This window comes from Platalea leucorodia, assembly GCF_965183815.1.
Source record: "Platalea leucorodia genome assembly, chromosome: Z".
NCBI classification, from domain to species: Eukaryota; Metazoa; Chordata; class Aves; order Pelecaniformes; family Threskiornithidae; genus Platalea; species Platalea leucorodia.
In genome coordinates, this window is record NC_138858.1 from 14,500,629 (window position 1) to 14,528,534 (window position 27,906).

At 38.3% G+C, this 27,906-nt stretch overlaps 1 protein-coding gene across 5 annotated transcripts in view; it reads left to right on the forward strand.

The window, feature by feature from the left end:
• The first annotated feature begins 1,088 nt into the window (after positions 1-1,088).
• NIPBL (NIPBL cohesin loading factor) overlaps positions 1,089-27,906 on the forward strand; it is a 158,846-nt gene continuing 132,028 nt past the window's right edge. For 3 of the 5 annotated variants that reach the window (XM_082337167.1, XM_082337165.1, XM_082337166.1), the window contains exon 1: positions 1,089-1,743. The gene's annotated coding sequence lies outside the window, so the exon portion shown is untranslated. The remainder of the gene's footprint in view (positions 1,744-27,906) is intronic. The other 2 variants (XM_082337169.1, XM_082337170.1) reach the window with 1 other exon arrangement.

Consider the following 27,906-nt stretch of genomic DNA (forward strand, 5'->3'; position numbering starts at 1 on the left):
AGACTTGGAAAGATTCAAGCGCATTGGCGTAAGAGATTATCCCTTTGTGCAAATAATATCCATCCAGAGCTGAAGGGGTGTGTTTGTATGTCACAGGGTATTTACAGCTGTGTCCAACTGTATGGCCGAATCCTGAAGTCGACGGGCAAACAAGGCTTCCTCTAGAAATCAAGGGGTTTTTGTCCAAGTACTGAGGAGCAAAACGACATAAGTGAGTACAAAAAGACATAATTCATCAGATATAAATCCTTCTTCACTGTTATCCTGTGCTGTGATTATTCACAGTTTTACCTGTACAGAGGAACACCAGAAAATCTTTCAGACTAGGACATTCTCTTTCTCCAAACACTCCTTCACAACCCACAATTAAAATATTTCCAGTAAATCTGGTGGCGGTGGGGAGCGTCAGCCTCCAGCGAAGGACCCTTCACCTGAATATCAGCATTTTCCCCCGTCCTCGTCCGAAAAGGTTGTTTTTAAAAGCCACTCCAGTTCGGTACGTCCACCTGGAAGTCCCTCGCCCCGGCAACGCTTTCCGCACCGGGTGTTTCAGTTCCTGCGACACGGCCGCCGCGCACCCCGCAGACGGACATGAGCGGCAACAGTAACTCCGGCCGCCGTCCCAGGCCTGACACATCCCACCCGCCGCGGCGGGGGGCTGCCGCCTTCGCGGGTTCACGTTAAGGCGCCTTTTTAGGTCTGCCTCCTGCGAGGCGGCATTTTGCGGTCCTCCCCACCATCCGCAGGGAAGGCAAAAATAAAACCCGAAACGGGTGGGTTTTTTTTCAACCGTCCCTTCTTCGCAAATCGCTGGCTGCCTTCCTCTCAGCGCAGGCCTAAGCGTAAACTCCGGTCTCGCTCCGCACCCCAGAAGGGGAAAAAAAGGAAAGAGAAACTCGGGCGGCAGCCGAAGGGGTGGGGAAGGGGAGAGGCAGCCAGGCAGCGGAGGCTCAGCTGTGCCCGCCGCCGCCAGGCGAGGCGAGGCGCGGCGCGGCGCGGCGAGGCGGAGGCAGCCGCTCCAGCTGCGGCGGCGCTGGGCGGGGAGCGGCGCGGCGCCGAGCAGCGCAGCGGCGGCGGCGGAAGCGGCGCTGGTGGAGGCAGGGAGCGAGCGGGCGAGGAGGAGGCAGCGGAGGGAAGGGGGAGGCTGTTGGTGTTTGGCGCCGGTGGAGGGAGTCATTCCTGCAGCTGCACTTCCGGTCGGCATTTTGTTCTGAGAGGGAGCGAGAGAGACACACACAGGATCCTTCCCCCTCCTCCTCCTCCTCCTCCCCCTACCCCCCCGCTCGGTACCGACTCACCGTGCCCAGGCTGCCCCCTCCCCCGCCCTCCTGCACTCGCACACACGGAGGGAGCGGCGGCGGCGGCGGGCCCTTGGCAGCGCTGCCCCCCCGGGCACCCCCCTGCTCCCCCGCGGCTCGGAGTGTGTCTCGGAACCGGTTCGGCGCCGCCCGGCCTGGCCCGGCCCGTGTTGATGTTGTGAAGCAGGCTCAGGGGGAAGGGATTTGTCTCGGCCGCTCACCCCCCGGCTCTACATGTTCGCTGCACCGAGGAGGAGACGGAAGAGGAGCCAGCCCCCCTCCCGGCCCGGATTATTGTTGTTATATTATCTCCCCTCCTCCTCCTGCTCCGCGGCGGCGGCGGCGGCCCAGCGGCGGCGGCGGCGGCTCCTCTGAGGAGGGAGGGGGGCGGATTTCTTTCCCTCTCTCTCGGATTCTCGTTGGATTCAGACGCCGATTTGCTCAGGTAATCCCCCCTCCTTGTCTCCCCTTCCCCTCCCTGCCCTCTCCAGCAGCGGCCCGGGCCTCCCAGCCCAGGCGGCCCAGCGCTGCCGGGAGCAGAGGGGATTAGCTGTTATCCGGGGTAGAGGGGAGTAAGTGGCAACCGGAGGTGTTTATTTCGCAGCCCCCCTTCCTGCTCGCTCGGGTTTCGCGGAGGATATTGGTTCCTCCCGGGCTGCCGGGAGGCCCAGGCCCGGTGGAGAGCGCAGGCCCGCCGGCCAGCGCCTTTACTCCAGCTCGGGGATTAGAAAGGCGAAGCGGCTTCTCAGTGACAGGCCTCAACCCGGAGAGGAGCAGGAGGAGGAGGAAACAATACAATTAGCCGCAAATGTGCACTGATCCTTTGCCATATTTACAACTTCACTAGGGCAAGGAAGGAAGGTCCCACCTCAGACAGCCTTCTGAAGCGGGGAAGGAGTAAGTGGAGGAATAGGGGAAGAGAGACAATGTAAATACCCAGCAACAAAAATATCACCTCTCTTCGCTGTTACCTTCTCCATCTAACCAACTGGGTTCTGAACATTCAAAAGTTCGAGTACACATGGATTTATAATGTGCAGAGGCTTAATCTCCAAATAATACACCGATTGATCAGTGTGTTAATCACTTACTGTATTTATAGCATAAAATTAGGGCTTGTGGGATGATTGACACAACACGGACACCTGCAGACCCAGGAAATACAGATGGGCAAACATATTGTGTCAGGTACTCCACACAATTGCAGTGTCTATGTGCTGTATACGTTACAGGAATATGTACTAAATTCAGAAGAAATACTATTTTATGCTTCTAACAAACAGAAAATGGGAGAGGGATCGTGTGTAAAGCGCTGTGTTTGTGACATTTAAGGGACCAAGATGAAGATGAGATCTTACCCAAAGTACTTGAGAATCAAACATAAATTTAATTAAGTGAAAAGTGAGGAATGCTTAAAAAGTATCATCTTTTCTTGTCCGGCCATATCGCTCTGAGATCCTGAGGTTGTTATTGGCTGTTTGTGTCCATGATGTTTGAATATGTAATTAGGTGTCATTTTAACAGGTCAAATGTGTTTTGTAAATGACTGTTGATTAAGTGTAAGGTCTTTATAAATAAATGGTAGCTAATTTACAGTAAAGTAAATCTTGGACTCAGGTGTGGTAGAGTTGAGAGTGTTACTAAAAATTGAGGTGGATTTAAAACACACCCTGTGAATTAATAAAAATATTCCTACAGAAATTACATAACTGAGGGAAATTTTAAGGTACAAAGTTTCGTCTTTCATAGAGAAAGGAAATTTGTAAATGGCAAACGAGTATCAACATTACATAATTTGTCTATTTTTCAGCAGGTTTTTTAGTTGTTCAGGCAGATCTGTTGTAATAATAAGTGGTTAATGTATCTAATAGGGTAACTTTCTGGTGTATTGTGTTTAGAGTCTCATAATAAAACTGTGCTATCGTGTCTTCAAGTGCCCCGATACATGTTTAAAAGGGTGAAGTTAATATAGCTGTCACGTAGAAGGCGTGTTTTTAATGCTGTAAATCCGTGTAGTAGTCAGTAGCGTGTCCGTGATTTGTATTGGTCAGGGAGCAGTTTGAATTTTAAAAAGCCTGAAGATCCTGCTGAGCCCCAATCCCGGCCTCCCTCCCTCCCACTAATCTCCCATTCCTGTCTTTGTGCTGCCTGGTCCTGTTAGACACTGTTTGCAACAGGGCCTCAGGCCTACGTGCGTGGAGAGGAACCATTTACACTTCGAAAAAGCAGCTTTTTATTTTTAAACTTTGTGAATTGCAGAGGGAGCCACTAGTTGTCTCTAACTGTCCCTGTCTCTGTGTGTAGCAGCAGAATTGCTGTTTTCTTTTGGTCCGTAGCCTGCGTAGAGGCCGAATGTAACTCTGCTTTACAGGAAAGAAAGGACTGTGCAGAAGTAGTTGTAGTTCTTGGGTAGTTTTCATCATCAGGAAGCGACATTAGCTCTAGCGTTTCCTTCGTCGTCTATTTCAAACAGCTCTTGTTTTAACAAAAATGGGTTTGTTAAGCTAACAGTAGTGAACTTCTCTGACTTATTTTTCATTTAAGCAGGTTTGCTTTAATTATACCAGATATGAGCAGGAAATAAGCTACTGTAGTTATGTAGTTCCTGTCAAGTTTATCTTGCCAGGGTTGTGTTTATGGCTTCCCCCCCCCCCCCCCCCATCAGAAAGCATGCACTTTTCTGATACGAAAAATAAGCGTATTTATTGAGGGCAATTTAAGATGCTGTCTGTTTGTGATGTATAATGAGTTTTTTGGTTTTGTTCTTCTGAGCCATATGTGATTAATCCTGAATTAGTTGCTTTATTACAGTTTACATAGTTGTAAATTTCTTTATCTCAGAAAAATATATTTAGCATACAAAAATATTTAATGTGGAAATGTTTATAAGGTGACTTATTTTTGGTTTAGGTTGTATTTTTTCGCACATTTTAAGTGTGTGTGTGAAGCAGGACTGTCACTTTCATACTACTTTTTCCCTAATGTTAGGAGTTTGTACTGGTCCACTGTTTATCACAAGAGCTAGCTGCTTAAGGAGGATGTAGTTATTTTATTTGTGTTGTAGAAACACAAAATTAATTATTCTCAAGATGTTAGCTGTAACAATTATTTCAACTGAAAGAGAAAAATACTTTCTTCTTGTTATCTTTTATTGTGTACTTTTGACTACCTTGTACATTTTGAATTTGTTTCCTGTGTGCAGGTTTTATTTCTTTATTGTCCTCTCAACTTCTTACATGTTCTACCTGAAGTTATTCCAACAAAAAATCTTTCCCTGAAGCCTTTTGCTGTCTTTTAAAGCCGTTTCTATGCTTTTTAAAAATAAAGACATAGAAACAGGTGTACCAGTAAAATAATTTACTTTTTACATTTGAAATGTTTAAATTTTGATTTAGGAGAAACAGAACAGGATAAGAGAAGCAAAATTCTATCACTAAAATGCATTGCAGATCCCTGTTCTACGTAAGAGTCCAGGTGCTCTGTGCAACCTTATTGTATGTTTGAGACTCCAAGTACATTAATGTTCATATGACTCTTCTTGCAGAATCAAGGCAATAGATAGTCATTTCCTTGGGATGGAACCACAGGGGGCTTTTTTGTTGTGTTTGTATGATGATTAAGGTAATGTAGCCTTAATCCTAAATATTTCATATATCTATTCCTCTACAATATAATTAAACTACATTTTGAAGGATACTAGATGAAAAATACTGAAAGTGTGAATTGATTTCAGCCAGGGATTGGTATAACAAATTTCCTATTGCAAATTCCTGTGTGTTCAGTGGCAAGTGTGATACTTCTATGTGTATATTATATTACAAAGTGTTAAAGTCATTATATTGAATTTATATTAACATTTCGTAAATATTGCACAAGAAATATGAAGTTAGTGGATAATTGCTGTAACTGGAAAGAAAAAAAGTACTTCTATTCTGAATAACTAGACCTAGGAAAGAAATCAAGTTTTCAAATTCAGAAATTTATGCTTTCTATAAGTTATTCTAGAGGAGTGTATAATATTCATGAATGTGTGGACACTTTGACAACAATTGCAGGCATACTTAATTGGAAAAATCTGAGTAGTGATAGCTTTAGAATTTGGTGTCTGGTAGGTATGAGGTGGGTCATCCAGTGTTAGGGTAACTATTTAGTGTCACAAAATACATCTCTAGAAATATTTAACATTTGAAAAAAATGGCCGTTTCAATATGATACTGCTTATTTTCAATCTTTTCATATGCCTTTATTAGAAGTAGTACAGGTTATGTTAGCTTCTGATTTTGATTCAGCAACAGTGACGAACACTCAGTTGCAGAGAGATACCTACAAGGAAATGCTTGAAATTGGTGATACCTCTGTTTTATTGCTAATAACCCGGTACAATAGTAATCCCTTTGAATAATCAAAAAAGGAAGTCCCTTTGAAATTACAGTTGTTAAAGGCTTGTATTCCAGAAAGCTTTAATATAATTCATCTATATTTGTGTTTTTATTTTCTTAGTGTTACAAGCATACTTCTTAGTAGCTGATCCTGACCCCGAAAGTACATGTGAGAGAAGTGCTTTATATTGACATCTGCTGCACCCCAGGTGTGAGGAAATTGTGTTTGGGGAGGTTGTGCAGGACCTGTAATTTGTGTCTCACTTCCTGTCCTTACTGTTCACTATGGAAAATCTCACTAGCAAAAGGGAGGGGAGAAAGTTTCTACATACAGTGGGGCCAAAATCCTAAAAGGAGTTCCAGTCAAATTGAACGTGTTTGTTGACACTGTACTTGAAGGTGACTACTTGGTTTACACAAATAACTTTTAAAAAACCCATAAACATTGAAGACCATTTTTCATGTTAAAGTCAGAAAAAAATCTAGAAAAGTTCATTTTTATGGCCTTTTGTATTGGTATCAATTAGTTTTAAGTGGTTTTCCCATCAGAGATCTCAAAATTCTTTATATGGATAGATATTTTAATTTTTCAGATTATTTCTGTGGTTTGATTTGAAGCACTTTGGTTTTTGTAGCAGTGTGTATATGCAATGCATTTTAGAGGAACAGTGTCAAAAAATGCTAGGCTGTAAGGGGTAGGCTGTAAGGCTGAGTAAGGGACTCAGATAAGGAAACAGCAGATTACAGAAGAACATAATCCAGCCCCCTTTGCCATATGCTGGGCCTTTAACTACGTTATTGTATTCCCCCTTTCCCTTGCAGCCCCAATTCAGTGCCTTATATAGTGCATGGGAAATGCCAGCTGACTGGTATACTGTTATAACCTAGTTTATGTATTTGTTTTTCTTTGTCATTCAGTGTGCAGCCTACTGCCTTATTACCTGCTGGATACATCCAAACCTTTCATGAATGCTGAAGTGTTTTCGTCTGTTAATTTCCAGGAATTATCTCAAAATAAATATCTGCATTTCACAAACATTAGAGAACTTTTTTTTTTTTGCACATCTGTAAAATATTATTTCCATTTTACAGGTGGAAGACTGAAACTGAGTCAAAATAGTTTTAGAAGTGCTTATAAATCTTGTGTAATTTGACATGCTTTATTCTTCAGAATTTTAGAGTTACTTTACAGCACTTAGTAAGTTCATAACATTGTTTTCTTTGACTTTATTTGTGGTTGTGAGTGCACTGCATTTCAGCATGTCAGGCTTGTTTCTCATGCTGGATCCCTAATATGGAACGGCTTTTTGCTGATGGCCTTCAACATCTGTTAAGTTTCAACTGTCTGATCATGCCAACAGCTGGAAAAGAATACATTTCTTGTCCTGAAAAATTAAAAATAATCACCCTCCATATTGTGAAGAAATAAAAATCTCTTAAAGTTTATCAGGAAGAACAGAGCCAACAACTAGATCATAACCCAAATCCCACAAGTAATTAAATGGCTTGCCTGCAATTTTGGTGACAGAGATTCAAAATGTTACTCTGTTAACTTCCAGCAGGAAGTAGCAACCCTGCAGAGTATCCTAAGCATTGGTTATTGGCTGTTAGGGGTAAAACTCTGCCTCTTAAACTGGTAATTGTTGCAGTTGATGTAATCTGGTTGAACAGAAACTCTTCAGCCTAGTGGTCAGACCATTTCATTGCGATCTCAGTCTGTTGTCCAGCTGCTATATGGCTCTGTTAGGAAAGCAAGACCGTTCTGAGGTGTAGTAAGAGCATTCCTAGCCAGAACATTGCTTTTGGGATGTAGGAAGCCCAGGTTCAAATGCCTGATCTGTATCAGGCAGAGAAATTCTTGAGCTTTTTTCTCCCCATATGGCTTTTTATGTCATATGCTCTAGGCATGGCCCAGAGGCTGTGAGTATATTATAGAACAGGTAGAGTAAGTAGTGCTTAGTCTTTTCTTTTTTCTTTCTATCTTTACTTGTGATGGAAGTTTTCTGTGAAAATAAGTTTGTTGGGTTTGTTTGTTTTATTTTTTTAGTTGTTTGGGTTTTTTTGTTTTTTTTTAGGAAGAGTTGATTTTTATAAATGGCAGTTTCCAGCAAAAGATCTCTTGGGTGGGAAACTGTTTTTAATCAATTGGATTTATTAACTATGTTTTATTCAAATTCCTGAGTAAAATAGTGTAATGTCCCATAAAAGGCACCTCCTTTTACTCTGTAACTCTGATCTGTTTTGTGACATATCTGTCATGTACCATATATGAGGCAGAGATCCTGTGAATAACAAAACCCAGTATATGATTATTTAATGAATGACTATCATAGTGCACAAGGGACTAAATTGAAGGTGTAAGCAACCATAATTCTGACATTTCTTGATACTTTAATGCTTGGTTTTATAGTACTAACCTTTTTTCTCTTCTTTTTTTTTTTTTAAAAATAATGTAATTTATCAAACTCCTTGAACATAAACACGTGTCTGTGATAGTGCAACCCCTATCTCTCATGTTTGAGCTAACAATCTCTCCTCTGTGTTGACCAAGTACTTGGAAAGGATGAGGTTACAAATACTTTGTCTCTGAAATTTTGTTTTCAAGTCTTAGGTTTTAATAGAGACTATCACCCTTTCTTGCATGCTATATTCCATTCAGATATGTTACTTTCTCTTTTTCTTCAGATATGCTTGCTGGCTATTAAGGATGGGGGGAAAAATTCAGAGAGCCCTCATCAGATGCTATGTACAGCAGCCACCTTAGTGCCTGTTGAAAAAATAATCTGGAACCTGCTCTTTGTAATAATGATAAGACTGTGGTGAGAACTCATGGGGAGTGCTTTGTGTGGATCAACAATCGGTTCCACTTCAATATTTTTTTTTTTTTTTCTGAAGGGAAAATTAAAAATCGGCTTGATGATTTGATTGTTAAATGTCTAGTTCAAACTAAGGAGATATGATTGCTTTTTACTATGTGGATGCTAGGCTTTCTTTTTTTTCTTTTTTCTTTTTTAAATAATGGGAAATGGATTTTCTTCTACTAGTGTGCTCAGTGATGATTGGTTATTCCTGGCAGTTTCCTTAAAAGCTCATGTTGAGGCATAACCTGTAACATAGAAAAACTTCAGTGTATCCTATTAGGATTTGGCAGTTACAAGGAATTGAAACATTGCTTAACAGAGTTACTAGTCAGCTTGAAGAATGCATGCTGCTCACTGCTTGTTTTGTATAGGTAGGACTGGTAGTGACTCCTCAGTGTCCTGACACTATTTAAAGGCACTGATTTTACTTCTGACTTTGCTAAACTTCAGTCATTTGGGCTGAAATCTTCCATGCTGGGTGACTGCTGTTTATTGACTGATTCTTTTAATAAAGCTTAAAGCCAAAATAGTTCACTGGCTCCTAAGGGTCATGCTAGAGAAAAAAATGTTTAAAAATTATTTCTCACCTTTTCTTCAAGTAACTAGAACAACACCATTCTTTGGGAAAGGAATTTAAAATTTGAGAGTGAGGTGACTTTTTGCATTAAGGATGGGCATTTTGTTGCCATTCAAAAACTTGTCCAAAAATTAGTCAAGTTATTAGTGTCTGAAAAATTAGCTGACTTCTTTGGTGGTAGGCATTAATGTTGAAAAATTTTGTGTACACAACAGGACTTTCCTAATAAGTACAATTCTAAGCTATGAGATGTGGTATAGACTCAGTTTTCTGCTGTCCACTCCCTGCTTATCCACAGTGCTGATTCATTTGAATGTGGAAAAGACAAGAACTGAGGTTGCAGGTGGCTGGAAGGGTGAACACATAGAGGAGAAGAGTGGTGGACTGGAACCAGACTTACACAGAAGGGAAGAGAATGGGAGTTTGAAAGGCAGTAATTGGGAGGAGAGTAGGAGCTTGGAGTTCCTAAGGAAGTAATGACTGAACTGTGAGGACTGGATAGAGGAGCTGGTGGGACAGACACAAGTGTCCATGGTAAAGATACAGGAAGAGCTGTGAGACAGCCTTAGCAAGAAGCCGAGACAGAAGGGTAATTTGGAATTGGGTGTACAGTCAAGGGAGGCAGTTCAGGGATGGGAATGGGTGGGAATTACGTACTGAGAGAGGCCAGAGAAGGGAAGAAGAACAAATTGCCTGAGAAGCCAGAAGTACAAAACTAGGATTGGCTGGGCAAAGAAGTGTTATTTCACACACAGGAATTCACTGTTTGAATTGTCTTTTTTTTTTTTTTTTTAATAACTAAGGAAATCACATAGTAAAAAAAAAAAAAAAAAGCTCAGAAATGTGGAGTACTTCTTGTATGAGCAAACGATAGGGAATTCTGTAGTTCAGATTACCTGTGTAGTCTGCATTTGACATCTTTGTGAATGCATTGTGGTAGTCCTTGAGTCTGTCATCACTTTTTTTTCTTACAACAGGATGCCTATTTCACAGACTGTGTGGAATGAATGTAGTCTCCTTAATGGACGTTGGGGTTTTTGTTGTTTTTTTGTTGTTGTTTTTTTAAAAACAACAACAACAAAAACCCAAACAAACAAACAAAAAAAACAACAAAAAAAAACCAACTCACAACAGGTTATATTAATGTCTCCTAGGATTGGCCTTAGGTATTGTTGAGTCTGCCTTGGGGAAAGGGATAGACTCTTGAGATTGCTTCCAGTCCTGTCTTTTATGATTAAGTATTTTGATTTTTCTTTGGTGTTCAGTGTGTAGTCTTTTGCCTTAATCACTTCACATCATTAAGCCCTGCTCCAGAGGTGGAGTTCTTAATTTCCTCACGGACTTTTCTGTAACATGTATTGTAATATTGGAATGCTTCACAAATGCTTATTTTTTTAATTTTTTTGAGGAGAGTATGTAATCATGCAAGCTGGGAACTGAGATGCAAAAGTTGGTCTTCATAACTTTGGAAGTCTAACTGGAGCAACTGTTCGGACGTGACTTTTAAATTAACTTGAATTTTTTTGCATCATAACGTGTGTGATAATATTAGAACAGATTTTGTTAATTTTGGTTACAAATATGACTAATCAGTGCTTTTTCAAATTAGGCTTTGGAGCATGCAGGAAAAAAGGAACACAGAAATGTTTACCATGAGCAATAGAAACAGAATGAGATTCCCAAGAGTGGCATTTTTCTGTTTCCTGCTATCTGATCTGCAGCCTCTTTCCCTTCATATTTCTCTTTCATTTTTGCTTCAAGTTGGAGAGTCATGTATACAACAGGCCTTACAGCCTTATGAATAGCCTCTGATTCATTTCCAGAGCAGATCCCTGCTGTAAACTGAATGAGGATTGGGCCCGGGGGTGGGAGGGGAATGTTACACAATTATATAATCCAAGGACTGTGTCAGAATTCTTGAGTGCAAGGGGCATTTATTAACTTTTGATTGACTTTGCAAATGTGATCTTTCAGCCTGAGGGTGTGGGATTTCCTGGTAGAAGTCTAGAAGGCTTTCAGCTGATACACAGAAAAAGTAATGTTTGACTATTTGTTGATGTCAACTTTTCTGTGTTGAGTGTTCTGGTTTAGACTTTTTTTTTTAAGTCAGATCTTCAACATTTTTAATTATATGAATTTTAACATATGGAAATGCATTCAGTATAATATATTTTTACGCGTTGCCTTGTAAACCAGCTGTCCCAGTGCAGTAAGTAAAATTTTTAATCTTGATTTCTACATCATAAAAAGGAATTGGAGTGAGGTGGAAAAGGGACTTCATTGTTTTAATACTGCTGTTGAACAGGTCAGCCCTTGAATGTCAATCAAAAGTTTGAGATGTGTGAGCATGCAAAATAGAGCTCACAACTCCTGTGGTGCTGAGTAAGGGATCCATATTGATTAGTCAATAGAAAACATTGGAGAGATTCTTTCCCCCTGAAAGAGAGTTTAAATCAATTTATTTGAGAATCATATTCTCTTTTTCAGGCTTTTTCCCTGTTCTAATTAATTTTCTTTGCAGTGTGATATAGTACTCCTTCGACAAGAGGAGAAGGGAATGATCGCTACCCCATAAAATCTTAGAGCCAGTGTAATGGATAATGACAAATGCATGTTTGAACCTCCTGCTAGTGAGGAGGATTTTAGAATCCGAGTGTCTGATATCCTGAGCAAGTGCCCTTCCTCTGTCCTGCTGAGATTTTGACTGAGGGTTTGGAGGCAGTGGCTAGTATGCAGTGCAAAGTAATCAGTTTTGTGTGTTAGGCATGTTCAAAGCATGTGTATGACTGGACTTTCCTACTCTGAAGTTCTTACGCAGGCTTAGGTGTGAAACAGGTGTTGAGCTGCTGCATTCTGCAAAAATAGTGGCAGTTCTGGCATACACTGAAGCAAAGCTGTAGGTGAACTTTCCTGGTGATAATTTAGGTGACTAATGGCTTAGAGAGTTGTAGGAACACACTGTGCACTCTAGGGTCACTATTATAAAAGATTATTTAGAGTTATGGCTCTGCATATTTACTCACTGGAGTAATTCCCTCTGGTTCTATCTAGCATGATGTAAAGCTTAGTCATGTTATTTACAGAAATATATCATTTATTTTTACCATGGAAAATATCATGAAAATATTTGAGGAATTGCAATAAAAAGATGATATGGTTTAAAAACTGTTTTGTCTGTAATTCTCTATATATCATTACATGAACAAGCCATCATAATACTGGAAGGTAAACATTCTCAGTTTTCACATCACACTGTAATCTTAGCCTGCAACCTGGAGGAAGAATAATGAAAGCTACTTATTTAATTTAGTCCCATGTTAAATGATTATATTGAATTAGTAGTCTTCAGAATAGGAATTCTCTCTTTTTCTGTAAATGTTTGTGTTTATTCCTGAAAAATCCTTTTTCTAGGCTCAAAGAAGGCATATGATGTCATGAGATTAAGCAAATTCTTAATCACATCTTGATAAACAGCTAGCCAATGAAGTCTTACAAAAAGCCCTGTAGATGGACTTCTGAGGATTCAACATACTTTTTAAGTCCTGATAATTTGAAGTTATTGCATGCCCAGCTACAGTGAATGTTCAATGGTGTATATGTAGCCTGTGGTGACTGCACATAACTTGATTTAATTTAACCATCTTTCTTTGCTGGCTAATGAAGCTTGAATTAGTTTGCATTTTTCATGGGCTGAGTGTATATGCACAATTATTGAAAGTCACCTAATGTACAGTAGCTTGAGAATCTGGGCTAATTGACTTGCCCAAATGTGGCTGACACTCCATGTAACCCTATGTGAATTTTGGGAGAGAACAGTATTCGTCTGAAGCAAAACTGCTGAAGGTCTCTTACCTGCACCTAATTACTGATACAGGTGTAAATTTGAACAAGAGTTTTGGGAAGGACAGTGAAAATGGGTGAAATATCTCATTGTAAAATACACTAATTTTGAAATCCTCTTAGCAGATACCATAAAGCTTGTTATAGATGTAAGCAGATAACTATTTTAAACAAGAACAGAAAAACCTCATAAGTTTTATGATGAAGCTTACATGCTTATGCTATTTTGTAATGAAAATCAAATAAAAATTAGAAGGTAGATATACTTTAGTTTTAAAAGTGACCTTATAGAAATAGCATCAGTTACCAAAGACATTATATTTGCTGTACAGAACTTAGGGGTTTTATTAGTAAAATGACATTCACCTTGATAGAAGGAATTCAGTTTAGTTTCGTGTGCATGATTATATTGAATAAGTATTCTGTAAATCAAGTTACATACAGGTTCATTAATGGGGTTGTGTGTCAAATAAGGCTTTAAACTTATACTTCTGCAAATGGATTGCCTTCAGTGAGTTTACACAGGTATAATTACTTGAAATGGATAGATATCAACATATTTGCTTCCTGAAATAAGTTAGAATTTCAGTTGGACTTTAAATAGCTGAGTCCCTAACCATCAGGGTATTCAAATACACTAAAATATTCATGCACTGAACTCAATTATTATAGTAGGAAATGGTCTTGGTGCACACTATTTAAGAAGCATTTTTGTTTTTCTTTAGATAATGTAATCATTTTGTAGATTAGATTTACCCCACTAAGACCAACAGTAGCTTTAATGATTCTTTCGTAGTTACATAGTATTGTTCTGTGGTTAATTTGGGTTTTGTCATAATAATTGTTAAGCATTTTATGAATCTTTGTAAGTTAAAGATGTTTGTATTTTGGGGGGATGGGGTGAGGGTGTGTTGTGGCCTGGAGTGCTATTTGCTAAGATGTGGTGGTAGGCTCCCACTTGTGATTTCTTTGCAGTAACTTTCTGAACTCTGAACATAGTTTAATAAATTCAACACTCATGTAGCTTACTAACATACTCATCAGTGGCATGTTAATGTAGATGTTAATTAGCTTCAGATGACTTGAAAAATTTTTTTTATAATCACCCGTGTAAAAGACATATATATGATTGGTTAATAACTCAGATACCTGTCCACTGAAAAGCACAGAGTCATGTTTGAAAATTTGCCTTAAAATCTTTTAGAAATAAGAAATACCTACTTGTCAGCCAGTGTCTTAGATGACCTGGAAGAAGATGTTTGCTGTGAGTAAACAGTAGGAATAATTAGCAGTGGGGGGAGCTCAAGTTCCTTGTAATACAAACCTGGAAAACACAAGTGTAAATGAATATTGGATTATGTGAGATAGCAGTTTAGTACTGTATAGAATACTGCTGTCAGTATAAATTTGTGTCTTGGACATAAATATTATCATGTGTGCCAAAGCATGCAGACAATAATGTCAAACATGTGGCCTGGGAAGGCCACTTGTGGTTCTGAAAGCTCTAATTTATGGTCTCCCATGGCAACTGTTAAAGAGAAAAAAGGATTATGAATTGAAATGTGTCCCTGGATCATGTCCTGTGAGTTTAATGTGAAGAGTTTAAGTCATTTTTTTTGCAGAGGTAAACAGCCTGTTGCCACAGGAACAGATCTTTTCCTTGTTGCTGCTACTTAGCTGCTCTTCTCTCAGTTGTATGTTTCATCGCGGACGTTGGTGGTAAGTTAGCGATTACACTACTGGAAAACAGGACAGAAACTCAGTAGTTTGACAGCCTGGATGAATAGCTAGCAAAGGAGAGTGGCCCTACTTGTATAGGTGCCTCAGCATCCAATGTAAAAAGGAAAGACTGAGAACTAGCTACTCCTTATTGCTACTTGAGTGTGTATGTCAGTCTCGGTGACAGTTTAAGGCAGTTGAGGCCTAATCCATTTCAGCTGCTTCTGGTTTCTGTTCAAATGGCGTGTGAATGAAACTAGAAGGATATCATGCTTCATTTTTAATGCTTCTCTATTGCCAGAATATTCCTATAAAGATGTGTAGCCTCTGGCTCCTTTGTGCTAAAGTAATTTCCAGTTTGGGAAAAAAGGAAATTGATTCTATTCCTACAATAGCAAAGCTGCAGAGAACTGACAGTCTTCTCCAAAATGAGCCTGTGACTTGTGAAATAATGTTAATGTTTCACACTAGAAAGATTGAGCTACCTCTCTAAAAGGTGGATGTTATCACCTGCCTCTCAGGGAAGACTGCAAAGATCAGCTTTAGTTTTCCCTCAAAGGTACTGCCCTACAAATATATATTTATACCAGTGCTGTGGTTTACATCTTACTTTGTACATACTCATTTTCATTCATCAGTGAATTATGTTAGGCAAACAGCTATACCTGTATGTTTCTCATAACAGGGTGACCTGAAATAGGTAGAACACTTACTTCAGGATACTTTTAAATGTTTAGTTTTAAGTAATTAAATGATATAGTCATGATATCCAATTTCATTGGGGTTTTTATGTTTTTTCAACACAGGTAAAACTCTTTGTGACACTTAAAATGTAACTTACCCACATTTTAAAATCCATTTCCTTGCTGTCATTGCAAATTGTTGCAGTTCAACAAGTTACGAAAATAAAGTGCTCAGCATACAATTGTGTAAATTCTATTAAAAAATTAAGCATGACTGAGTAATGTAGTCTTCAGTTTATTAATTTGGTTTATCTGCATAGTCAATTGTAGTTGTTCATGTATCTGTAGCATGTGGGCCACAGTTCACCTTTGCCTTAGGAACAGCTGGGACAATAGCGCTGACTGAACTCTGTAGTAGAAAGCTTTGTATTAGAGCCTCAGAGAAATTGAGGGCTATAATTAGCCCTCTCTTTTACAGTAGTGGGTTTTAGATCCTTAAGAAGATGGTCATCATTTGGACTGAAGTGCCTGGAGAATAAAGTACATAGAAGATAAGCAGAACATTTGTGGGTTGGATACAGGCAGGGATGGAAGGATTCTGTGTTGATTGTCTTGGGATGATCCTGTGAAGACTAATCTAACCTTCACGGAGCAGTTTTTGGGCCTTCTCCATGTGCCCGTAACATAGTCAACTTGGCAGTTCAGTCAGTAACTTGGTGCTGTGTCCTTGGCCTAAGACGTGCTTCTCTTTTATTTTAGCATATCAGTTTAGAATTCAGAGACATATTTATAGGATGCACATGGATTTTTGTTTAATCAACAAAATGATATCTGCAACTCATAGAAATAAAGTTCACAAATGGGAAAATGCAGTTTTTGCTGTTTCAGTATTAATTGATGACCAATTTTCTCATGTTGAAAGGTGTGACTTACTTATATAAATAATGAAAAAATATTTGTCGTATATTAATGAATAGAGAAGTAGTAGCAGTGCATTTACCCTCTCTGAGATTTTACCAGTCACTTCTTTGAAGAAGTAATTTTAAGAGCACTTTTTTCTTTTACTGCGTAGTTTTTTTGCCATGTTTTTTCTTTGTCAACCTCATTATCTCCTTGCTTTTGTAATTGAGAACCTGTATATGTGACATAATTAGAATATACTTTCTGGAAAGGCTGCATGAATACTTCAGTAACTGAAGTTGGAAACAGGCTGAACTAAACCAAAACAAGCCGCTCTTATACTGAGACTTAGATTTCTGTATTTCTTTGATGTTAGTTTAAATATCCTACTTTTTTAAAAAGTGTAATCCTTTTTCATTAGTAAAGGCTTGCTCATCTCTCCCCTTCCCACTCTCCCCCCAGTTTTGAAATTGGCTGTTTAATCACTAAATTCTTGTAAGCCAATGAAGAAGCCACATAATGAAAGACCGCTCTGGGGGTGGGGGAAAATAAAAATCTTTCTTGTCCTGTTTTACTTTGGAGCATTGACAGAAGAGGTTGGTTGGGTGGAGTATGAATGAGGCTGTCTTTTTCTGGTTCATATGTTATAACAGATTAGCAAATGAGAGCTTTGCAAGTGTGTGATGTGAACAAGATGGAAAGGCTTTAGTCCCTTTCTCACCTTACAAAATATGAATGAACATATTTTGGCTTGGGTGAATTGGGTAGGTTTGTGGGAGAAAACTTGATTTCTGAGGGGGCATGTTTGTTAATTTGCAATAATTTCATAATTTGTTTTACAGTATTGCATTGTTTGATTAAAAGTATTTATAAATGATTTAGGAATACTGACTTTCAAAGTGTGTTACTAAAATAGATCCTGAGAAATGTTTTGGCTGATTGGAAGATGTTAAGAACTTAGAAATTTCAGTATAATAGTACAGATAACTCTGCATGGATCTTTTTTCAATACACTTCTTATTTCCTTGGCTTATGGGGAAATACGGATTAGCATATATGAATATGTTGATTTGTTTGCTTACTTGTATATTAGTTTTAGCAATAATGTGAACTAATGTGAACTTTCTCTCTGTATGCTATGCTGTACGGTTTTCAATGATACTCTACTCCAAAGCAAAATAAAAACAATGTATGGCAGCCCTGATCAAATTTCTGAAAAAGTTATGTCAGTAAAAAGACTTAGATTGACCTTTGAAAGCAACATAGTGATATTTGTCGGAAAAAAAAAATCAAAGTGTACTAGGCCTGCAATTAGAATGTAACTGAAGTGTTTTATTTTAGAAATATTGTAATGATATAAAGCTGAAACACCTTAGTTCTGTTATTGTAAAATAAAGTCTGTTTAAATGGAAGCATTTTCTAAGCTATGTCCACTTTCACAAATGACAGTTTTCAGTGAAACATTCTAATTTTAAAAATTCTCATTCAGTTTAATGGACAGCTCCCTGGGAGAGAGGATCTGCATAAATCCTTTTTCCTAGCCACTAATGGTGAGGGAAGTGAGATTTTCACCAGTGTCTCTCCCCTGTACTGTTAAGGGGTCTTATATGCTGTAATGTAATCTGAATAGTGTTCTTAAATTTCTGGCTATCAAATGATTTCTCTTTTTGTACACGTAAGATAGTAGCTGTACAGTCTCTTCCAGATCTTGCATGTGCTTCTTGCTTTTCCTGTTATTTTCTAGATCCTATCACAGTCCACTTCAGAGAGCCTTAGACAACTTTGATCTCATGGATTATTTTAAATTTTGCTAAATAGGCAGGTTTAGTAAGAGGTTATAGGAGATGGGTAGGACTTTTGGAAGAGGTTCAGTTGTCTCGGCACTAATGTGGATTTTTTTGATATTCCTTTAGCAAACAAAAATTCTCTGTTTACCGGATGTGAATTTAGAGAATACAAGACACAGAGGGTTAAGGTGTCTATCGTTCAGTTTGTCACCTGTCATCCATAACCCTATCTACTGTGCTTTTTTTTTGTCAGGTTCATATGACAGGACAGTGGTCACATGGTTGTACAGCTTCCCATCTTCAAGACTGCTACATCTAAATTTCCTTAAGCTTAAAACAATACTGCATGTGTAGCGATTATATCAAGGCCAGCTAGGGAAATTATGGTAGTCAATGAAGTATAACTTCATAGCTGAATTTTCTAATTTCTTGTACTATAAAATTGGCAGTTTAGTTATACAAGTTTGACAATAGAGTACTTGGGGACCATAAAGACCATTAATACAAGCTTTTGTGGATAATGTGAAATGAAGTTAGTACCTCTCTTCAGAGTATTAGACCTTATTAGGAGTGACTATGCTTAGTCAGTGCACACCCTATCCTAAATTTTTTAATAGTTACTTTGTTTAGTTGGTTTGTGTACCTGAACAGTAATACTTTCTCCACAATAGGTAGGGCAGGAGTTTTGAAAGTTATTTAAATTAAACTAGTTTATTAAACTATTTCTTTCAGAACTGTTGAGGTGTAGTGAGAAATAGTTGATATACAGGGCCATGATGTTCTCACTCTATAGAACTGGAAAAGTAAGAAAAAATGGTTTTGTTCAAAATTGGTTAATAAAACCTCTCTATCAAGTTTTATTTACTTTTTGTGATAAGAACCCTCCTTAACACTGCAGTTTAATTTACACCTGTGAAAAGGACAGTCTCTAAAAAGCAGATTAAAAATCTATGATAGTGCTGTTGCATGCAGTCATTACATTTTGATTGAAGAGTCCATTCTGGATTATATATTTCCCCATTCCCCTGTTTTGTGTTTGAGGTGGAAAATGTAGGGGTTTGTGTTTGTTTATTTTAAATCATGTTATCAGATAGATTGTCATATGCAAGAGTTTAACTGAAACTCTCTTAATAATTTTCTAGTTTTACAGTGTTTCTTCTCTTAAACCTCATTTTGATATTGCTCATCCAGCCATGCCTGTAAATACAGCTTTAATTTGCCTAAACTAAAATAGTTTTTAATTTAGGTATGGTTACTGGGGAAGTGTTATTGGTCAGAAATTTTTATGATGGACTTAATACTATTAATCCTGCTTGTGTTATCTGTCTGAGTGTGTGTCTATGTATAATACAAAGAGAACTTACTCAAATTGTTTTTCAAATTATACATTTGTATCAGGCAGGAAAAAAACCCAACTGGCAGGCAGTTGAGCTGTGACTCTTAACAAAAGATGTCCCTTCCAATTCCTAAAATATAGCCTTTCAGAATATTCGGTTATTTCAGTATGATGTCAGTTGCCTTTCAGTCTGTTTTCTGAAACTATGGAGGACGTGTCTCAGTGTGTTGGAAATGACTTTTTTTTTTTTCTCATGAGGATTTGTCTATGCAACTGAATATATTAAACCACTGAGACAGATAATACAAGACCAGACCGTAGTATTAACAGTAATCACGTTACTCTTCTCTGTACTTCAGGTTACCTCTGTAGTAGAATTTCTTAGCTTTTCGAGTTCCTAGCTTGAGCAATTGAGTGAAACATGGTAAGATGATGCAGAAGGTGGTATTATTATAAAAGGGAAAATCCAAAAGCTTTGCAACTTTGAAAGTTTCCAGCACCTTATCAGCAGAGAGCATTTCTGCACTTTTGTCTAGTCGGGTATCTTACCCAGCTTGTGCTTTATGACACTTGAAATTGGATGACTGATATGAAATTGTTGAGAAATGCCTTTTTCCACCTACTGCTTGAGAGATCTTGGTCGCAGAAATCCTGAGAATTAGATAGCAATTTTTTTTTTAAGTTAACCACTAGAATTGCAATATGCTGGTTTTGGGAAATGACATACAAACTGATATTTTTAAAGAATGTGTTCTTACGGTCTGTTGGTTAAGCTTTGCCTTAAGCATATATTTTGAATTTAACTTTGGATTTGCCATTTGCTTAGTAGGTCTCACTGAATTCCTGTGTAAGGTTATACCTTAGACAAATTATACTTTGATCTCCAAACAGTTGGTGGTACTTGATTGAGGCAGTCTCAAAGATTCTCTCGGTTTCTACAGCCAAAGACTGACTTATAATGCTTGTTCATAATTTCTCAGAAGCACCAGATGCTAGAACATGCAGGCTGGAACTGGTAAAATTGAGGGAAATCTTTCTTAGCTGACCTAGGCAATGAAGTTGCTTTTCAGAGGGATTAAAACCATAAACAAGTGTGAGAAGTTTAAGAATTAACTGAAAAAAAAAAAAATCTAATGGAAGCTCTTGGATAAGAAGGGTGTTTTCCTTTGTGTTGGGCATTGCCTAATGTGGGATCTGTTCTTAATTGAACTCTGTTGCTAGTGGAGCTGTATCTGATTGTGAATAATATAAAAACTGGCATGGCCTATGATTATTACTGTACAGGAAAGAAAAAAAAGGAGAGAAAAATACTGCACCTGAAAATGTCATAGCATTAAAAGTTCAAAGTACATTCAATAACAGCAAAATAGTGGAAGAAGTTCTTAAAGCAATGTTCTACTGAGCCAATTTTTTTGCTTCTCCGATTTCTACTATCCTTGTTTTTTAAATCCTTTTCAAGTTTACTCCTGCAAAGATGTCCATGTGACCAAGGAATTGCAGAAACCATTCTCTTGCACAGCTATTGCAAAACTTCCAGTGACCTAAGCAAGTTTCTACAGGTCAGTTAATATCTCAGCAGCTTCCGTCCCATACAGAAGGCTGAAGTATGCTTCCCCCATCATACGAGAGTGATGAAATGCCAGTGGTACACTGGTGGTCACCTTTTTTTGAACAACCTCTCTTTTCCCTATGGTGTGTCTTAACAGTACAGCAGAAATACCATGAATGCCTTCATTAGCATGAAGTATATAAGTGCATCACACTGAGACCAGCTATTTTCTTTAGCTTTCCTCTCTATTCAGTGGACAGCCTGACCTCCAACTGCAAATTTTTTTCATATTTTGATATTACCACTTTCAGATTGCACATGTTGTGTTCAAAATTATCCCTTTGTAATCAAGGGGAAGAAAAGCAACAAAACCAAACCAGATCAGAAGTTGCGGACTTTGAAAGTGCTTGTTCTCAGTAAATTTGATCATACATTTAATTTTGTGTTGTCAATTTCCAAAAAGATGGAAAGGAGAGAGAGATATAAGGATGATGTCATTGTACAAGCCTTATTCCTTGTTCACAGAACTCAAGCTTAAGACTCTTTTTGCTAAAGGCTGGAAATAACTACCTGCAGTTGAATGGATAAGTGCCTTTGCCTGTCCACCACATCTTATATTGATCAGCCATCTTTGCCTACCACCTTCTGAAACTCAGACAACTTTCTGCTCCTTGACAGGCCAGTGAATGAGTCTGCAGGACCCATAAATATTTCTCAGAAATATTGCTACTCAAGTCCAGGCTTTACGTGCCTCTTCATAAAAGTGCGACTTATTTTCTAGTATTCACTAGTGCTGTTATTTTTGAATCATAAATCATCTTGGGTCATTACGCTTTTTGAAGAGGATTACTTGACAGTGTTGGAGGTGTTGCCAAAATATTCCTGAAGTTTCACTCAGAAGCTGTAACTGCTTTGAAGGCATGTATGCATAATTTGGAGTTGGAAGTCAGTCTGTCCAATGAATAGAATTCAAGTTGGAGAAGAGCTTGCCCTTAATATCTGAAATAGGAATCTGCACAATATGAGCCACTTGTAGTGGACAGTGAGGATTAAATTTGAAGTATGCTATATATTCCTGAGTGCTGTCTACACAATGTTACGTAATAGGTTAACTATCTACACATATACAGATGTTTCAGACCTCAGCTGTGAGTTGTTTTCAGTCCATCTATTCAGTGAACCAAAACCTCCTTCCAATGAACTGGTAGGGGTTTGTTGACAAGTCAAACATCAGGTGGAGTTTGAGTTTGTTTGGTTCTCCAGAGACCGGCACAGGTAATTCTTGTACAGTATAAAAACAGAAATGGTGATAATTTTGCTGACTTCCCAGTCTGCAGTAGTAGTAACTTGGTTAAGTCTTAGATGTTTTTCTCTGGAGTAGCACCAGTGAAAATGGCCAGAGCTTGCCAGTGTTGTTATGCTGCTGTGCTGCAGGACAGTGTAAGGTAAAGTTTCGTGGATTCTGCAGAACAGCATGATACAAATTCTTCAATGACCTAAGTCTATTTGCATAGTGGATGTTACAGTGATTGTATGTCTTTATTTTGATGTGGCTATAGTATATGTTGTTATTTTAAATCCAGCTTATTCGACGTTGTTCTTGCACATGATTTTTGACATACTGATGCTTATCATCATATAATTATCCTGCCAGAGGTACAGGTTGTGCTAGAATAGCTGAAGGCTTTTGTCAGGTGTGTGGGACCAAGTAAGGTGTTTGACAATGGACCGAACATTGGGACGTGAGTGTTTGAAGTGACCAATTTCCCCATGTAGACCAACTCTTGATAAGATGGTAGCAAAAAGTGAAACAAAAAGTTACCTGCTTTAGATCACCAGGTAGTCTCTGTAGTACTTGGAGATGAGAGGCCTTCCATTAGAGAGTAATTTTCATCATTGATGGTCAAGTTCCGATGACCTTTCTCTGTTTTGGTTTTTGTTGGTTTTCGTTTTTTTTTTTTTCTTTGTCGCTTTTTGCCATATATATGTGGGATCAGGTACACATCTCAGGTTTAAATTATTACTGTATAATATTTAAGAATTTGGAAATATTGGTAGACTTGTCAGAAGACCTGTGCTCTGAAGGATTACATCACTTTCTCACCACTGTTTCTACTGATACTTGTATTGATACACTACAGTGTTGGTCTCCTGTCCTGAGGGAGCAAAAGGAGCAGGATTAATCCTCGTTTTTCTTGGCGTTTCTGTAATAATAGTTTCCCTTGATCGTTGTGTGAAGCAGTGGGGACAGTGTGGAAGGAAACCTGGCTAATGAGTAGAACTGAGAGAAAAGGAAAGAGTAAGACATAGAATAATTGAAATTGAGGAAAGATTTTTGCAAAATAGTATTTTTGAAGAGTTGCCAGTAGCAACAGTAGTAGGAAAGGAGGCATATTTGGTTTTCCTTTAGCTGTTGAAAACACACAGAAGGAGGCAAAAGGAGAGAGACGATTAGTACCTTTCTCCTGTTTCTCAATCCAGCTCTTAATTGCATTAGAAATTGAAAATATAGTTTTCTTCTTGAGTACCCCCTTTTGGGATAAGATTAGGTCATCTCATTCTTACGCTCCTATTTGTGTACTATATTGTCCTTTCTTGTTGAAATGAATAATGAATCAGAGACAGTGGTGTGAGAGCAGTAGCTTTCAGTGGCGGTAAGCCACTGAAACAGTTCAGCTGTTACACGGAACTTTATTCTGCACTTTGTCAGCACCTTTAGTGCTACTACTTTTACTCAGCATCTCCGATTCTCAGGTTGTCCTGCATTTATTGTTTTGTATATTAATTTCTATTTACTATTCCTGTTTCCTGATGTGTTGATTTAGAGAAAGTCATGTGACTAACTTTTGTCAACTGATCATGCTAATTCTTGCTCCAGTTTTTCTGCTTATGTACACAATACAGTAAGCCATTTAAATTCATTTATATTGTGAATGGTCTAAATTAAAAATATATGAACAACAGTGGGGTGACTCAGACTCCTGCTTCTGTGTCTTTAATCCAAACTTACAATATGAAACATATTTTGATAAAGTTACCATGCTAATGCAAAAGTAAATGAAACTGAAAGGTTCCTGATGTATAAAGCATATGTTTTATAGGGCGAAACTTCCATTGTCAAAGTATGATAGCATGATGTTTTTGTATATTGACAGAGGCTTATTTGCACTTTTATTATATATCGGTTGTGAAGCTGCAGGAAGTTACGTGCAGTTACCATAGCTCAGCTGATGCACGGTAGCCTGAAGAAGAGCCCTAAGCCAGAATATTGACAATATATGGATAGAGGAAGTCTTGATGACCACAGTTCTTGTACTGAATGAAATTAAAACTCATTCAGTGATTCATCAGGAAAATAATAAAATCCATTCCTGAAATAAGCAGTTGTCAAAAGTGGTGAAAGAGTAGCACATTACCTCAGCTGTGTGACTGCCTTCTAAACCAAAAGTTGCAGTAACCTTTCAGTCTCAGGAAAGATGGGATAATTTGTGGGTACATAAAGTAGGTAAATACAGTTATGTTTACAAGTTTATATAAATAGGGTATACAAGTCAGCAAGTGTTCCGTGCTTTTCAAGGAGAATATTGTTCAAAAGAAATTTCAGAGTGGAGAAGGCAAAGGACTTGTGGTGCATCTAGGAATTGTACTTTGGATACAGAAGACAGAACAATACATTTGACTGTTAGGGAGAAGGGGGCAAATGGTGGAGGGAGCTGGCCTTGTTGACAGTGTGGAGGAGGTGGAATGAAGTGCGATGTGAGACAAATTGTGTAAGTGATACATAACATCAAGTGGGAAAAACTGTGCAAAGTCTTGCAGCTGTAACATTGTGGGGTAGAGATGGAAGCTGGTTGAAGATGCAAGATGAAAATGTGGACTCAGAATGCCCTGGAGACAGTTGTAACAACGAATTATGCTGTGGGCCATAAAGACAAAATCAGTCTGAAACCAGAATGTAAATGGCACGATCAGTTGAAAAAAAGATGCTGACAAACTGGAGCGAGTGTGACAGAGGGCCACTGAGATGGTTAGGGGGCTGGAGCATGAAATGTAGAAGGAGAATCTGAGGTAGCTGCGTTTGTTTACCCTGGTGAAGAGAAAGAGAAAGATAAGAGGGACTGACATGCTGTCTCTAACTAACTAATGAGCATTTACATAGAAGACAAGACAAGCTCCTCTGAGGTGCACAACTGAAGAAGAAACAGCTGCTGTTGCCATAAGGGAAATACTGATTAGATTTAACTGGGGTGGGGGGGAGTTCACCGTGAGTCTCCATCCTTGGAAGTATTCAGAACTTGACTGGGAAGGCCCGTAGTAGCCTGATGTAACTTTGGAGTTGCTCCTACTTTGAGCAGAGGCATGGTCCAGAGGTCCCTCTAAGCCTAAAGAGATCTATGATTTTGTGGCAACTTCTGTTTAGAATCATTATCTATACTTGTAGCAACAGGAAATATTGAGAGAAAGCATTGTAAAAATACCAGACCAGTTAAATCTTACTTGGATGATGTATTCAGTATAATCCAAGCGTTAATGTAGAGGTTCATTTAAGCACAATATTTGGAAATTATTCTCCTGTCTAAGATGAGTTACATGGTACCTCTCATGGATTTGATGAAATTAAGTATTTTGGTTAGATTAAGATGTTTATCTAAAAGGTAACTTTTAAAATGTATTTTCAAATTTCTGTATTTAATTTACTGCATTTGCATATCCGTTTTTTGAAAGTCTATGCTTAAATTATGAAAGAAAGAGTGGGAATAGTTGTACTAAAGTATCTTGCAGAGAGGTGTTTCCTACAGGGTGTTAGTCAAAGCAATCATAATTACAAGTTCAGTTTCTTCCTAATATTTTTATTCTTTGTCTCCTGTTCCTATGGATGGATGTTTTTTGTAGATAGAGGCTGTTGTATAGCTTTAACTCAGTGTTCTTTCACAGTAGTGATATTTAAAGAATATAATTTGATCTTTTCCAAAGAACATATTTTATTCTTTAGCTACTGAAAAGTTATATGCTGGTACAGGATTTCATTTTGTAGGTAAGTGCAAGAAGGAACGCACTTTTAGTGTTAAATATTAAAAGGCTGTTAATAGTAAATACAAGTTCTGAAGATGGATCTACAAGCTGTTTAAAATAGCGGATTTGTTAAAAAGCCATGAATAAAAAAGTAAGTTAATTGTATCACTTGTGGATTTAAAGTTGCTAGCTATTGTCAGTACAAGGAAGGATGGGAATACCTGTCAGGAAAAATCTGATGACCTTGAGAGCTGCAGAAGTGGAGGTAGGATGAAATTTAAGTGCCACATGTTGATACATTTAGAGATTCATTACTAGAATTTCTGCTCTAAGCAGACAGCTTTTCAGCTGGGTATGACAGAGGAAGCGTAAGATGCATGTATATTATTACAAAATACTTCGTCAGTCATCAGTAAAATGAGACTATTAAAAAGCATATGCAGTTTTTGAATCTATCAGGAGATGTATGTCTGTGTAGAGACATTAAAGTATCAGAGTGTAAGCATTGAGATTGCATTGGTGCACGGTTCCTTTGTGCTCAGGAAAAAAATAATCAGATGGTATCAAATGTAGAGGTTATTAAGAAGATTGGGAAAATTTATTTTACGTGAAAACTTATTTTGTAAGAGGAGACTCTGAGCATAACTTACAGTGCAGCAGTCTGAACTAATTCGTTTACATGGCTTCTGTGCTACAGCTGGCTCATGTCCGACTAGCTCAGAGTGTTTACTGAGCGATACTCTTAATATTTCAGCTATTCATGCCACAATTCCCAAGCTTTTCTTCTCTCTGTTCCATTTCCGAGCTTGTGACCATGCTTTTTGGGAAGTGATGCTCCTGCTGTTAAATTTGTCAAATCTGTAAACTGCTTGTGTTCTACAGCTCCATCTTTAGGGGATTGCTGAGGGATGGTACAAATGAACTCTCTAAGTATTCTGGAAGGGTTCACATCTGGAAAGGAGAGGAGCTACAGGGAAAGATGATGCAAGAAAAAGGGAGTATAAGCTGACTCTGAATAATTCCAGTTTGGAAATTGATATAAAGCTCTAAAATACAAAAGAATAAGATACTGGAATTACCTTCTAATAAGAATGATGAAGGCAAAATGTTCAACTAATTGAGGAAGAAAAGTTGATGAAATCATTAAATACTTGAAGTACATTATGTGATAGAAATAATAAGGGTCTGGACGTCATGATCAGGGAAATCCTTATTTCTTAAGCAAGCAGTGTGATAAGTTGTTTAATGATTTCTGATGTATTTAATGTGAAAAGAGAAAATCTATAAATAAAGTTACAAGAACCCGAAATTACATTACAGGACTACTATATTTAGCCATATTCAATGTCATGGAATTACTATTACACCTTCAGCTCCTGGTAGTTTTAGACTGTACCTCTCTTTGAAAAGGAACTTTTTATCTAATTTATTCAGATGGCTTTCTAAAGTGTATTCTGAACATTATATTTTTACATTGATAGCTAAAGGTTGTTTTTTTGTTTTGTTGTTGACCCCCCCCCCCCGTTGGGAATGTAGAGTCATTCCTAGTAGTAGCAGGTGAGGTGAATTTGTGCCGCCCCCCCCCCCCCCCCTTTGCTGAGCTGGAACTTACTATTCATATGTAAATCCATTGGTGCTAATAGGATTAAGGTTTCCGCGTATCTTAAGGTGGAAATGAAACAAACATTCATAGTGTTGAACTGTTTTCATTGAAGGATTTGTGTGAGTTTAATGCAGAACCTAAAGAAGCAGTGGGTTTGAAAGGAAGAACCTGATTTGATGCTGCAGTTGGTGGACACTTGAAAAAACAAACCTTCTTGCTTTGCATGTTGCTTTTTCTATGCAATGAATACAATATGGTGGTGTTGATTTGTAGTCATACTGCTATAGGAGCTATTTGTTTGAGACAGGAGAATAACATTGTGCTATGTGATTCACAAAAATGTAATTAATACTCTGTTTTC